The sequence below is a fragment of the Nanorana parkeri genome, unplaced genomic scaffold (genome assembly GCF_000935625.1).
Source record: "Nanorana parkeri isolate BGI_ZX_2015 unplaced genomic scaffold, ASM93562v1 scaffold394, whole genome shotgun sequence".
Lineage (NCBI taxonomy): Eukaryota > Metazoa > Chordata > Amphibia > Anura > Dicroglossidae > Nanorana > Nanorana parkeri.
The window spans coordinates 1,045,210-1,060,938 of NW_017306662.1; the positions used below are offsets into that span (position 1 = coordinate 1,045,210).

General features: G+C 47.8%; 1 protein-coding gene across 1 annotated transcript in view; it reads right to left on the reverse strand.

The window, feature by feature from the left end:
- KCNJ16 (potassium voltage-gated channel subfamily J member 16) overlaps positions 1-2,765 on the reverse strand; it is a 33,277-nt gene extending 30,512 nt beyond the window's left edge. Inside the window, exon 1 of the mRNA XM_018559442.1 lies at positions 2,614-2,765. The gene's annotated coding sequence lies outside the window, so the exon portion shown is untranslated. The remainder of the gene's footprint in view (positions 1-2,613) is intronic.
- Between the last annotated feature and the right edge of the window lie 12,964 nt (positions 2,766-15,729).

Consider the following 15,729-nt stretch of genomic DNA (forward strand, 5'->3'; position numbering starts at 1 on the left):
CCCCATGAAGAATGGTAGACCTGCAGGCTGCATACAAGAGTGATCTCGGCGACATCGTTGAGATCACTTGTACAAAACAAGCGGCGGCTCCCCCCGCTGTACATTTAGCCCTGCTTGCCCAAAGCAGGGCTAAATGTAGAAAACAAGTAGCCGCCCGGCACCCGGAACTACATGCCCCGGCCATCGGGAGATAGGAATTCCACGCCCCTGCTGCCCCAAGGCCGGGCCTTGGTTGGCCTTCTGGGAAATCCGGCCCTGAATATATTGCAGCTTACCAGCGTTCTTAGATGTGTTGGCTGCATTAGTTTTCTTTTTTTGGCTCTTTTTTTGAACGGGTGATCCTGCCAGTAACACACTTCCTGTCCTTGGGTGACAACGCATATTTGCATATGGAAGAGCAGGAGTTGTCACCGTAGGACTAGCAGCGAGCAGGCTTTCAACAGGTTTTAAGTAGAGCCAAAGACAGCTAAAGCCTGCTAGCAGCTTGTTTAAAAATGACAGTCAGCACTTCTATGAAGACCGGTGCGTGACATCTCCAAACCAGGACTGAAAATGTATGCATGGGGTCGATTCGCCCTATTTGTCCTTGTGGCCTTGGTTACCAAGACATAAAGCGATAAGAAATCCTAATTTTTACAGGTTGTCCCAGGAAGAGGAGTAGAGGGGGAATCTTGCAATGGGGGCACTTGTCCCGGTGACAACAGTCCTAAAGGTGATTTTTATTCACTTAGGAGATTCATTCTCACTTCCAGGACAAGTGAAAACTCCTCAATGGGACACAAGCAGAAAGAAAAAACAAGGGGGTATCAACCTTTGTATCTAAAACTAAAAGATTTAAAAAAATTGTCTAGATACACATTATGACTTATTGTCAAAACACCATCAGAAAATACACCAATGTTCCAAGAATCTATTGTACATTGTTACATAATAGAACCAGGACCTCCTACTGCTTCCTAAGGCTGGGTTCACACCTAGGCGTATTGAATATGCGCGTTTGTCACGCGTTTTACCGCGATTCGCGGTAAAAAAAACGCACGACAAACGCCCGTTTCCGAAGGGGCTACTTGGCTGTATCCCAATGGAAACGCGAGACCAAAACGCCCCAAAGAAGTACATGTACTTCTTTGGGCGTAGGCCGTTTTGTATCGCGTTCGGACGGGCGGAAATACGGCAAGGTGTGAACCAGACCCATTGAATACAATGGGATTTAGATGTTTGAGCGTTTTGTAGAGCGTTCGTCGAGCGTTGAACGCGCTACAAAACGTTCAGGTGTGAACCAGGCCTAAGATCCTGGATATTGTTGTGCACAGGGACAAGTTCCTCTGCGGTATCTGCCCGCGCTGAGTGACATCTCCATTCATCCGTAGAGATGAGTGAAAACTGAACTGCATGTCTTGTGGATGTGCATGCACGGAACAAGTGCATGCATGGAACATGCATGAAACAAGTGCGTATCAACACCGGGGTGTAAATCTACAACCCTGCAAACTCAGGGATGTAGATTAACCCCCGCAGTGTTGATACGCATTGAAAATCAGATTGCAGGCCTACTTTCCTCATTAAAGTGACATTAAACCCTCAGATTTCTTAACATAAACCAATACTGTAATGTGCGCCTTACTGTAATCCATGGTAGTTTCCCTTCTCTTTGCTGCTCTTCCTTTTAAATCCGTATCTCTTCTCATGCTTGGCCAGAACTTCCCTTTGCAGCTGAGTGCCTTTTCCTGTAGTGCTGGCTCAGGTTGCAAACGTACACACAGACACCATGTATCCATTCCAGAGACAAGGCAGTCTGCTGCAAAACAGAAGTTCTCCCCCAGCATGAGAACAGATACGGATTTAAAAGGAAGAGCAGCAAAGAGAAGGGAAACTACCATGGATTACAGGAAGGCGCACATTACAGTATTGGTTTATGTTAAAAAATCTGAGGGTTTAATGTCACTTTAAGAGGTTTTTAGGAGGCTACGAGAATTGGAGATCAGCACAAAACATGACCTGAGTTTTCAGAAATCCCCTACCATTCCATTCAGAGAGGAAGCGCCACTATATTTGAATACACAGGTAATAAAAAAATAAGACTTGCAATAAAAAAAAAGCAACAACAACGACGGTGTAAATGTATGACTGAGACAGGAACGACCTTTGCACCGTGTTGGAGGCACTCAGGAGTCCCCCAAAAATTAGATGAATGCGTAAAAAAGAACACAAATGTAAAAATATGCTTTAAAAGGACATGTAACACACCACATAAGCTTTTAGTTGGAGAAAATTGTACATAGTTCAATTATTTAGAAAGAAAATGGGGAAATGTATGATGTTAAATGTGTCTGTTTGTACCCAGAACTCCGAGCTCGTATCATAAGCCATCAGAGATAACCTACTATAGTATTCCAACAATATCTGCATTGGAAAGCTGGACATTCTGTCACCCGGGGCAAAGGCTCAGAGTTGTTCCCTCCCGAGGGAGAAGTTCTCCATCCACACACCCAGTAGCACCCCTCCTAAAGTGGCACCCGGGGGAACATTCCCCCCCCCCCCCCAGCCTCCCCTTCCCTAGCTTCAGCCCTGGACCCCAATGCCAATTCTGGTCCATCAGAAAGTGCCCCTTACCTCGGTTTCCCGTGCAGGGTAGTCATTGCACAATGCCAGCTCTGTCACACTCTCCAGCCTGTTAAACTAAATGACTCTTCCTTGTTAGCTCGAAGTTAGCAATCAAGAAATTTCGGTTAAATATTTACCCTTGCTGTAGGTTCTGACCCTTATCATCTACGTGTGACTGGAATCTCACACAATACCTGAAACCTGTGCCATTTATTTGGTTGCTTTTGTTTTCTTAGCTTTAGAGCCTCTTTATGTGATGTTTATCTCTCCGGTAGGTTTTATCTAGTCGTACCTGCTTGCAGTCACCTTTCCAAGGCTGGATCACCCTCATAGCATGCGGACTTTCTGCGTTTTGTTATTTCTACATGCTTTGGGGAAAAGAGGGTTTTACAATTAAGTTTGTAAGGAGATTTATTCTTTGAGGTGCTTCATGTTCCCTTTTGTTAGTTCGAGGATCTGCCACACAAGGTTGGGGGATCAGGAGGGGTAAGGAGCCAGGTCTGTGCCCAGTAGAAGAGAGCTGGAGACCTTCTTCATTGAATGCAATATTTAATATTTCTGACCTCCCCTCCCAAGTAAACAAGTAAAGGAACAAAATGCTTGGTTGGCAGACATAGGGCCTCCTATAACTGCCCAAGTTTAAAGTGGACACCTAAAGTGGACACCGTAAGTAGAGATCTGGATGGAGGGAGGTCTGTGGATGTGGTATATTTGGATTTCGCTAAACAACCTCAAATACTATGTAACTATGTAACCTCCAGTTCAGGCTTAATGATCCTTCTACAATTACCAACATTGCAGGAAGACTATCCTCTAGTACCGGTGTTACAGAAGAGACCCTCCTCCAATACCAATATTGCAGGAAGATTCTGTTCCAGTACCAACATTGAAGGGAGATCCTACTCCAATTCCCAAAATTACAGACTAGACACTTATCCAGATCCCAAAATTGTAGGGAGAACCTTATTCTACTCCAAGCTTTGCAGAGCAACCCTTTTTCTGATTCCCAACATTGGTGGAAGACCCTCCTCCAGTTCCCAACATTGAAGGGAAAACATTCTTGTACTCCCAGCTTCGCAGCAAGACCCTTCTCCAATTGCCAGCACTGAAGGGAACCCCTACTCCAACTCTTAAAATTGCATAGAGACCCTTCTCTAGTTCCCAACATTGCAAAGAAGACCCACCTTCAGTTCTCAACATTGCACGGAGACCCTCCTCCAATTTTACAAAATACTACAGAAGAGACCCTCTTCCAATTATCAACATTGCATGCATACCCTTCTCTAGTTCCCAATGATGCAAAGAAGATACACCTTCAATTTCAACATTGCAAGAAACCCAACTTCAATACTCAACGTTACAGAAGAGGCCCTCCTCCAACACCCAACATGACAGAGGAGACCCTCTTCCAAGTCCCAACAATGCAGAGAGAAAATCCTCAATCTCCCAACATTATAGGGAGACCCTCCACCAACTCACAGCTTTTAAGGGTTATACTCCACCAATTCCCAAGGCCTTTCTCAAATTGCAAACACTGTAGTGGAGACCTTCTTCTATTTTTGAACACTGCACCGAAGACACTTTTGCAATTCTTAAGATTGCAGGAGAGACCCATCTGCCCTTCCTCTAACTTCCAGCAGTGCAGGACGGACTCTCTTCCAATCCCTTCCTCAAATTCCTCATCATTTATCTTCAGATCCTGTTTTAGTTTCCAGCTTTGCGCTCTCTGGAGACCCTCCTTCCACTTCCACTCAATGCAGAGTAGACAAAATTGATTTTATGAACTGACAGAAGGGAATTCCAAGAGAGATATGTAAATCAGCTCAGTAATCCTGCTCCAATGTGGAAACAATCGGGAATGTCATCACACGTAAACACCTATTCCTATCTCCTCTGGTAAAGTGCGCTCTCCTTATCACACTTCTCAACATCTCTGAGTCAGCAAACTTTCTTGTTGTTATAACAGCTGATTATTTGTTTATTTTTTACTCTGGTTGAAGATAAGATCAGTAAATCCACCATGAAGGGTCTCATGTTCAGAAACTGTAAGGAAGTAGGTTCATGATGTGCAATCAGCCTCAATAAGCGGCGGCAGGTGTGTCTGCTCAATTCAGAATTCGATATGTCCCATCACACTCCTGACCGGAAAAATCCCCAACGTACAGGCGGGTGCAGCAGTGACAGCAGATGCCTCCGCGAATCCCATAAGCAGTGGCGTCACAAGGGGGATGCGGCCCGCACCTGGGTGCCACCATTGGAGGGGTGACACCAAAATGACTGACAGTCATTTTGGTGTCACTCCTTATGAAATGTCAGGCACTCGGTCACGGACCGAGAGCCCGACAGTGTCAGGAGAGAGGAGGGGACCCAGCAACATACCTTATCCCGCTGGGCGACTGTCCCCTCCTCTCTCTGCCGGCGTCCATCACCAAGATGACCGCTGGCAGGCGTGAAAAAGGCCACCGCGCACGCGCGATGATGTGATGAAGTCAAGGCGGGGTGTCACCCGGTCCCTGCCCCCGAGTGACACCCAGCCTCGGGACGCCACTGCCCATAAGACTATCAAAAAGTCACTCGCACTCGAACGTGATGCCCAGTCAATCCCTTTATCGACTAAGGTGGTATAACATCTCCATGCAACGTTTCGGAACCCAGTGGTCCCTTCATCAGGCAACCAGTAAATATACTTTTGCAAATTCATGTACAAATTTACTGTTTGCCTGATGAAGGGACCACTGGGTTCCGAAACGTTGCATGGAGATGTTATAACACCTTAGTCAATAAAGGGATTGACTGGGCATCATGTTGGAGTGCGAGGTGTGCCTGCTGCCCCCTTTCCTGCCAGAGCATCTCAGGTTGCTGCCAGTACTGCCAGCACCTCTTCCCCGGTCTCATCATGCACCATCACCCCCTCAAACCCCCAGTCTGAAGCGGCGGGGGTCTAGGAACACACATTGCATCTCTATTCAATGCAGGCATATCATAGCCAGTGGGAAGGGCCGGCAGGGTGCTGTACATAGCTTCCTCGAAACATTATCCAACCCACCATTGGTTGCTAAGACACAGAAGGAGGTCAGATGGTGGGCGACCTGGCCAAATCATTGGCCCCTTTGAAGCACAGAGAACAGCTTGGCTGTGGGTCAACTGTGAGTCCAACCCCAAGTCAAAATGTTTGCAGCTTTTCAAAGGAGCCAATGATTCTGACCTCCCTTTGTGTCTTAGTAACCAATGGCATGGTCCAACCAGAAGCACGGTCCAACCTGAAGCTCATCTACCCTACCTTCGAGTGTCAGTTTTGTCATTTACTTGGAGTCCTCTATGAAGACGTTAAAAAACATGTTCTCCAACCTGACAAACGCTGCTCTAAAATGGGGCATTGGGCTAAGGTTTCCGTCATTTTTTTTTTTTTTCTTGAAAGGCAGAAGACGAAATAATAAAATGAAAAAAAAAAATCCCTCTACCGGTTTTATTACTCTTGGCAGCTCTTAATTTTCCTACCTTGGGAAAGTGAGCGCTTACAAATGAAATTAGCATCGGGAAGGGCAGCTCAGTATGAGAATTTTTCCATTAATTTTAAGCTGTTCAAGTTGGTTCTCCGTCCTCCGATCAGGTAATTGTCAGAGGTCCAGATTGTCTCCGCCATGCTATGTTTTGTCTATGCCGGTGAAATCACACTTGGTTTTCCTCTTCTCTTCGCTCAGTCGACCTGTCTGTCTTCTGAAACGCTGGAATGCGATGGAGGAATAAGAGGCCTGATTTCATTGTGGTAGACCGAGTCTTCCTGTTACAGGCAAGGCGCAAATGTGATATCCTTGTGCCAGGACCAAGGAACATAAGGCACGCCGAGGGCGGCTGAGAGACTTTCCATTCTGGGTGCCCGCTGACCTTATCCTGACACTTCTGCTCCGCGCCCTTATAGAAAGCGCTGCCGATTCATGGAGGAGAAAATTGGCATGGAAGGTAACAGGGAACTGAACAGGAAAAAAAGAGGGGCTCCGCATTCTGCAGTAGAATCAAAGTAGATGTAAGTCTTATGGGTCTATTTATAAAATGTGAAGACTCGTTCTGTGCAAAAAAACAACATTCTCAGATATACTCTAATCAGCCCTAACATTATGACCACCCCCCTTATATTGAGAAGGTCCCCCTTTTCCTGACACGCCGAGGCATAGACACCACTAGACCTCTGAAGGTGTGTTGTGGTATCTGGATGACCCCCCTAATATTGAGTAGGTCCCCCTTTTCTTGACCCATCCAGGCATTAACTCCACTAGACCTTTGAAGGTACATTGTGGTGTCTGGATGACCCCCTGTCTAATATTGAGTAGGGCCCCCTTTCCCCGACCCGTCCAGGCATGGACTCCACTAGACCTCTGAAGGTATGCTGTGGTATCTGGATGACCCCCCTAATATTGAGTAGGTCCCCCTTTCCCCCGACCCATCCAGGCATGGACTCCACTAGACTTCTGAAGATACGTTGTGTTGTCTGGATGACCCCCCTAATATTGAGTAGGTGCCCCTTCTCCTGACCCACCCAGGCATGGACTCCACTAGACCTCTGATGGTGTGCTCTGGTATCTGGCACCAAGCCGTCAGTAGCAGATCCTTTAAGTCCTGTAAGTTGTGAGGGGATCGGCCTCCATGGATGGGACTTGTTCTTCCAGCACATCGCACAGATGATCGATTGGATTGAGATCGGGAGAATTTGGAGGCCAAGTCATCACCTCAAACTCCTTGTTGTGTTCCTCAAACCATTCTTCAACCGTTTTGCAGTGTGGCCGGGCGCATTATCCTGCTGAAAGAGGCCACTGCCATCAGGGAGTACCGTTTCCATGAAGGGGGGGACTTGATCAGTAACAATGTTTAGGTCGGTGGTCTGTGTCAGAGTGACATCCACATGAATGGAGGACCCGAGGTTTCCCAGCAGAACATTGCCCAAAGCATCATACTGCCTCCGCCGGCTTGTCTTCTTCCCATAGTACATAGTTGAAGCTGTTATAGCTTCAAAGGGCAGAGCCAACCCAATACTGAACTCTACGGACTAAGACTGGGATGCCATTAAAGTTCATGTGCGTGTAAAGGCCGGCGCCCCAATACTTTTGGTAATATAGTGTATATCCAATCAGATAGGTCCTTGCACTCCATACTTGTTGGTAAAGTGAAAGGACATTGTGCAATCAGATTGTAACTTGTATAATGACCCTTATTAAACTGCAGCAGAGAAAAGTCAGGTCTCCCAGTCTGCCGAACAGGACTGTCCTGTGTAAATCTCAGGACTGGATGGACAGAAATACAAATCATTTGACAGCTCCTGTATATGTATTCCATCTATAAATTTAGCCGTTTGCCCGGAGTTCAGCTTTAAACACTCAACGACGTCTCCAGCGCCAAACTGGGGCAACAAGAACGAAAACTCGGCTACAGAAGAAGAAAAGATCAATGTTGGCATTTCAAGACGGTCAATGAAAAAGCTTTTCATTAACATGAATATGAAATCAAGGCGGACGTCAGACGAGGAATGATCGTATCTCCACTCTTGGCCTTCTTCCCCGTTCTGTACTCACCTTACATAACACGCTCATCCTATTCCGATAACGGCGACGCAGATTGATGGAGAGCATGACAACACTCATCACTCTGACGAACGCATTGCATAAGTGTTTGTATGAAACTGATTTCCTTCTACAGCGTACTACCCAGACACGTATGAAAGTCGAGGATTTCGAGGTTCTGCCAGATTATATGAACCAGTATATCAGATGGCAATACAGATTATAAATAATAGAGATTGTTACATATTAACGATGTAGAAGAACATCGCCTATAGAAGTCCATTCATATATCCCCCTATACACCAATCAGCCATAACATTCTGACCACCCGTCTAATATTGAGTAGGTCCACCTTTTCCTGACCTGCCCAGGCATGGACTCCACTAGACCTTTGAAGGTATGCTGTGGTATCTGGATGACCCCCTAATATTGAGTAGGTCCCCCTTTTTCTGACCCGTCCAGGCATGGACTCCACTAGACCTCTGAAGGTGTGCTGTGGTATCTGGATGACCCCCTCCCTAATATTGAGTAGGTCCCCCTTCTCCTGACCTGTCCAGGCATGGACTCCACTAGACCTCTGAAGGTGTGTTATGGTATCTGGATGACCCCCTCCCTAATACTGAGTAGGCCCCCCTTTTCCTGTCCCGTCCAGGCACAGAATCCACTAGACCTTTAAAGGTATGCTGTGGGAAGGTATCTGGATGACCCCCTCTCTAATATTGAGTAGGTCCCCCTTTTCCTGAAACGTCCAGGCATGGACTCCCTTAATAAAAACGGGAAGATGAAGTGGACCCTGGTGTGCTGGTGGCTTATCCTTCTACACGTTGATTCGTGCGGTACCACCGGCAGGATACTTCGGTCAAAGCATCTTGAATGGGATCCTGGTAAAGAGTACGATGGGACATTCTCACACTTCTTATTTTCTCCCTTTTGTCTCTTAACTATACCATTGAAATAATTTTATCATATCTTTTCTATAAGTGCAAAAGAAAAAATGTCGATCCTGCCAGAACTCATGTTGATTAAGCACTTCCTGTGCTGCATCCTTCTCAGGTACTTTGTTCCCAGTTATGCTTGGGAACTGCAGAACTCTGTCCCTCTATGCTTTGGCGAAGAGGAGGTGTTGTGTCCTGTTTCTGTTAGCCTGATACAGTATTGCGAGTAAGCGTTGCCCTCCTAGGACAGGAAGAATGTTATTCGCAGGATTACCAGGTGAAAATAAAAGCAAGAAACTGAAAAAAGAAAACTAGTGCGGCCAACACATCTAAGGATTGGTAAGCTGCGATATGTTACATTTTTGTTCTTCGGTTTAGATACTTTTTATACAAAGAAAAATAAAAAAGTGATTGTGCGACTTGAAATATGTCTATACAAAGTGTACACTTAGATTGGTGCCGATAAACCTCAGTGGATGGAGGTGATGTGCGGGCTGTAAAAACGTTCTCATGAGTCAGTGTCTCAGTGACCTTGTCAGAGGTACATTGTAACATTCCAGAAGCAGCAGCAACACGGCTGTTATACAGGTAATTACCGGGATTCTGGTCAATATGTTTACAGCGCTTGTTACTTCTGAACCTGTTTAAATAAAATGACTCCTGAAGGTGAATAGTAAATATGAATGCAGACACTAGTCCTAGGTTATGGTGAGAGAAACTACCCGATTCACCAAGGGTGAATCTTGTTCGAAATTCGGTGAACCCGAACTTAGAGGTGAATCTAATTGAAGTCTAAGGGGGAGGGGCAATCAGTGTTAAATTCTGGCTATTTTTTTAGGGGTAACAGGCTCGCTATTATCAAAAAAAGGTTAGCTGGGCATTGCCATTAGTTCCTGCAGACCCCACCACAGACCCCACATAGCCTACCAAAGAACCTGCACAGCCCACCATAGATCCTGTACAGCCCCACCACAGACCCCACACAGCCCACCATAGATCCTGCAAAGCCCCACCATAGATCCTGTACAGCCCCACCACAGACCCCACACAGCCCACCATAGATCCTGCAAAGCCCCACCATAGATCCTGTACAGCCCCACCACAGACCCCACACAGCCCACCATAGATCCTGCACAGCCCCACCATAGATCCTGCAAAGCCCCACCATAGATCCTGCAAAGCCCCACCATAGATCCTGCACAGCCCCACCATAGATCCTGCACAGCCCCACCATAGATCCTTCACAGCTCACCATAGATCCTGCACAGCCCACCATAGATCCTGCACAGCTCACCATAGACCCTGCACAGCCCCACCATAGATCCTGCACAGCCCACAATAGACCCTGCACAGCCCCACCATAGATCCTTCACAGCCCACCATAGATCCTGCAAAGCCCACCATAGATCCTGCACAGCCCACCATAGATCCTGCACAGCCCCACCATAGATCCCTCAAAGCCCACCATAGATCCTGCACAGGCCACCATAGATCCTGCACAGCCCACCATAGATCCTGCACAGCCCCACCATAGATCCCTCAAAGCCCACCATAGATCCTGCACAGGCCACCATAGATCCTGCACAGCCCCACCATAGATCCCTCTATGGTGGGGCTGTGCGTAACAATCGCCATAGCGACCCAGGCGGCCGCTATGGGACCGGGCACAGGGTGGCCCGGCCAGGGCATCCCTCTGATGCAGTGTGGGCCGCCTGGGTCGCTATGGCGTCTCGGGGGGCTGGCTGTCACTGACATAGCTCAGCAGCAGCTGTGAGGGAGAACGTTGCCCCCCCACAGCGGAGCTGTGTCAGTGACAGCCAGCAGATGCGGCAGAATAGGCCGGTTACACCGGCGTTTGCAGTAAAGAAGGAGGCAGGGCCCGCCTAACAGCAACCCCGCCTCCTCTCACATAACTGGCCAGCGATCTAAGGCCCGTCGATAGAAGGAGGTGGAGCCCGGGGACGGAAGAGGAGGTGGGGGCCCGGCGGCGGCGACCACAGAGGTGGACAACGCTGACAGGTAAGAGGCGTGCAGCCCAACTCAGACCTTGCAGAGCCCACCATAGAGTGTCTATGGTGGGCTCTGCAAGTGGTATAACTAGCAATCATGGGGCCCCATACAAGATTTTGCTATGGGGCCCTGTGATTTCTAGTTATGCCCCTGTTTGCAGCGCACTGCAAACAGGGGCTGTAAAATGCTGTAACGCTCATCAACAGGTTTGGACAGGATGTAAAAGGAAATAATGAAACAAACACCTAAAATACGCACTCCAGGCATGCTAAACTGCAACGCAGTGCAGTAGAGGGTTCTATGCGGTTTTCCATGCACTGTGCTGTGAACGGGCCCTTGCTGCTTTACAAGAGCCCGAGGAATTATCTTTACTTGTAACAATAGCCGGGTAATCATTACCATTAACTGCCTTCCAAACTGCCTACTGCACGCTGCTATTGGCTGTAAACAGAGCAAATGCCCGAGGGAATGTTAATAATTTACTAGCAATTGATCAGCCTGTCCCTGTGTTGTGCAAAAACTTGTGTCCTTGGCTAAAGGACATTTTAACAACAACCCTATAGGGACAGCGGCTGATCCAAGGGATCTTTAGGATCCTTTAGGCCGGGAGTAAGCGAACACCAGCCCTTCGTCTATGGTGCAACTATAAATCCCCATTGGGCACTGCAAAACTCTCACCGCCACAGGCATGACTCCCAGAGGCAGATGCATTACGGGATTAGTAGTTTCACCACAGCTGGAGGGTAGGGATGCACCGATACTAATATCGGTATCGGTGCAGATACTGAGTATTTGGGCACGTGCTCATTCTTGCCCAAATGCTCCGATACCTTCCCCGATACCGGAACTTCCGGTCAGAGGAAGATTTCTTCTGACTGGTAGTACCGTAGGGAAACATCAAGCCAGCTTCCTGTGCGATCAGGAAGCTGGGTGGCAAGTAATGACCCACCTCCCAGCTTTCCAGCCAATCAGCATTGAGCCGGCTGAAACGGCCAATCAGGAGCTGGGAGGCGGGTCATTTCCCGGTCTGGGAGCTGGAAGGCGGGTGGGATGTTCCCGGTCAGGACCGACCAAAAGTGATCCAAGGAAGGAAAACCGGTGACCGGGTCATGGTTGTGCAAGGCTCATTGACCTACGCAGGGAGAGCGAACTCTGACCTGTGTAGTCCGATCCAATAGAAAGCTACTGTACCTCAAAGGGCTCAGTGCCAGACACCACAGCTCACCTTCAGAGCTCTAGCGGAGTCCGTGCCTCGGCGGGTCAGGAAAAGGAGGACCTACCCGGTATTAGTCAGGTGGTCATAATGTAACGGCTGATCGGTGTAAGCTGAAACCTCCGTTGGGTTTTAAAGTATAAGTGAGTTCTGTGTGCAGGAAAGTTGGGCTGTGTTCTAAAAGCATTAGAAGTTCACCGGCCACCTGACACGCTGACTTCTCCCCACCACAGAAAAATTAGGTCAACAGCAGTTGGCGGAAACGAGAGAGAGACGGGGTTTGCGTTTGACGTAGTTGCATGTCTCGGCGAGAAAGCCGTCCGCGGCGGTAGCATCAAAATGTTATTTAAAGGAAATCGTTAATAGTTTGTACACGCCTTTGATTATCGGGCATTAGCCATTACAGGACGTAGAATAATCCATTACATCGCTGGGGTGGTCTATTAGGTACGTAGAGGCAATGTATATCTTGTACCCAAGCCAACCTAAACTCCACTCACCGACGTTGATGGATATCTGGCAACTGGCATGTCACAAGATGAAACACTTTGTGAAAATATTTTTGTATGTTTTTTTTTTTCTAAATTCCATTGAATGTTACACTAAAGAAGCGATCCACTCTAAGTGACCGTCAGGACATTGTTCGAAGGGCCAGGTCCACTCCAAACTGGTTTTGTTTTTTGAGAGTGGAATCACGTCATGGCTCAACATCTCGTGTGGACCTCAATGGTGAGATATCGCCATCAGTACGCACAGTTCTGCCCAACTAGTATGGCAATTACAAAGCCAGGTGATGGTGGCACAGGTGTGGGGGTGGACTTTCCATAACACAACTGAGGAGACCAACTCTGAGAGAGTGAGGCTTTGTTCTTGGCCTTGTGGGAGCGGGAGAGACATGATATCACGTACCTGGTGGAGGACCGATTGGCTGAGGAGGCCTCCCTTGCGGCTCTTGTCTCACACCCCTGAGAGTGGGAACAGGGAGCGAGTAGACAGAGAGGAGCACGGGTGCCAAGGTGTTCAGACACGGTGCCTGGTAGAAGTCCGGCCACTGGGTCCCTGGAAGGATGAGCGGGGCTTTTTGGCAGCTGAGATGTCAGCGAGGATTGCAGTGGAAACTAGAGCGATGTCAAACAAACCAGGGGTCATGCCAGACGATCAGCACGGTACAGAAGGAGCAGGCAGAGGCAGAATCCAGATAACAAGCAGAGGTCAGGGGCAGGCAGCGGTCAATCAATGTCAGCAGCAATCAGAGTCAAGGCAACAGGCAAACAAATAGCAGGAACACAGAGCACAAGCTGAAAGACCATTCAGCACTGACCCATTGGGCCAGCTGGTTTAAATAGAGCATTAGATTAGAGAGCAACGTGTCACTTCCTGTGTGCCACTTTCCTCTGCCAAAAAATTACAAATTCTCCAATTTTGACAAAATCACTCCTCTCATCCCTACTGACTGACGGCATTCTGCCACGGGTGCCTCTCCTGTCTCGGCTGGCGGTGAAATGGTTATTGAGCTCTGCAAGAACCACACTGAGTGGCCAGATTATTATATACACCGAGTGGCCGGATTATTATATACACTGAGTGGCCGGATTATTATGACCACCTGACGTTTGTATGCAAATGAGCTATAATTTGGCGCTGAAGTTGCTAGAGGGCCAGACCATTATAAATAGGGAAGCAGGTTGGTTACCACGACAGTAGAAGTGATTTGTTTCGGAAGATTCGGGGAAACACCGCGATGTAACAGCCTTTGAACGCGGGATGATTGTTGGCGCTCGGAGCCATGGAGCGAGTATCAGCAAAACAGCAGAATTCGTTAAATGTTCAAGAGCAGCTCATTGTTAAAGTGTTTAAAGACCGGACTGTCAGCCGAAAATCTGGGTGTGAACGTGCGAATTGTGGCCGTCAGCGACTAGTCAATGTTAGGGCAGAACGGGGGAGGGGCAAGACTGGTACAAGACAACAGAAGGGCAACAGCGCCGTGTCAGATTCCTCGCATCACCTTTCATCATCTCGTGGAGTCACCAGGTGGCCCAACCAAGTACTGATGGGGGGGTGGGGAGGGTCATAATAATCCGGCCACTCAGTGTATATCTGCTCTTCTGCACCAACTACAGGAATGCTACTGGTGGCCCGGTGTACCTGCTCTGCTGATCTGTTTAATATGCTTTTTCTTTTATTTATAAAAATGGACTCGGATGGAATGTTGTAAAATGGGCTAAACTGTTTAACACAGGCTCTTCCAGAATATTTTTTTTTTCCCCCCTCCATTGTCAAAACTAATTTTTGGCCAAGGAAACAGATCCTTCCCAGAGGCTTGGCCCGGAATCTTTCCGACTATAGTTATCTGTGAGTCATGTTTCAGTATATTTAGGTCTTTTCGCAGGGCCGGTCGAACATAAAGCGCCGCGCCGACGTGTATTCCACCAGCTGAGGACACAGATGTATCGAGTCAGGCAATCCGCAATTCTAATGACCTGCTAGAGGACAGTACGGAGACGGGGCCATGTGATCAGAAGTTATGACCTCACCGTACTCACGGGGAGGCCGTCACCCGTTTAAAAAAAAAAAAAAAGAGAGACGTCTGGTAGTGAGGCGAAAGAAAATGTTATTGCTAGCCGTGCGCGCTCGACCTCCGGAACACACACACACAGCCCCACACATGCTTAGCATATGAAATATATTTAGCAAAAGTGAAAATGTTTACAAAATTAGCTTATCTTCAGCGTGAGCTTTGGAAGTTCTCCGGTGACTGCATCCACTGAGCTCTTTCTAAGAATTAAGCCAGAATTAGAGGCATTATTCGATGACAGCGCAGAAGGGTTTAAAGGGCAACTCCAGGCAGCTAAAGGCCCAGTTAAAGGATAGAATTTGGTACTGTTCACCGGCCAGAAGGTTCAACCAGAAGAAATGTGCATTCTTTTCAACCCTTGCTCTGCCAAGTGGCTGCAAAGCAATGAGGGTTACAAAAAAAAAAAACTGTTCAGAGTCCACATTGTGTCACTGCCCCGCCTCCTTTCTGCTGTTATGGACATCTTCCCACTGTGGGCTAGAGGTCCCCACCCTCCTAGCTAAGTGGTATCTCTCCTGCCCCTTCTCATTGCATCATAAGCTCTCCCAGTAGAACAGCTGCTGCATCACAATAAAAGATGGGGTCTACAAGAGTAGGTCAAAGACTATGGACATCCTACAAGAGAAGGTCAAAGGCTATGGACATCCGACAAGAGAAGGTCAAAGACTATGGACATCCTACAAGAGAAGGGCAAAGGCTATGGCCATCCTACAAGAGAAGGTCAAAGACTATGGACATCCTACAAGAGAAGGGCAAAGACTATGGACATCCTACAAGAGAAGGTCAAACACTATGGACATCCTACAAGAGAAGGTCAAAGACTATGGGCATCCTACAAGA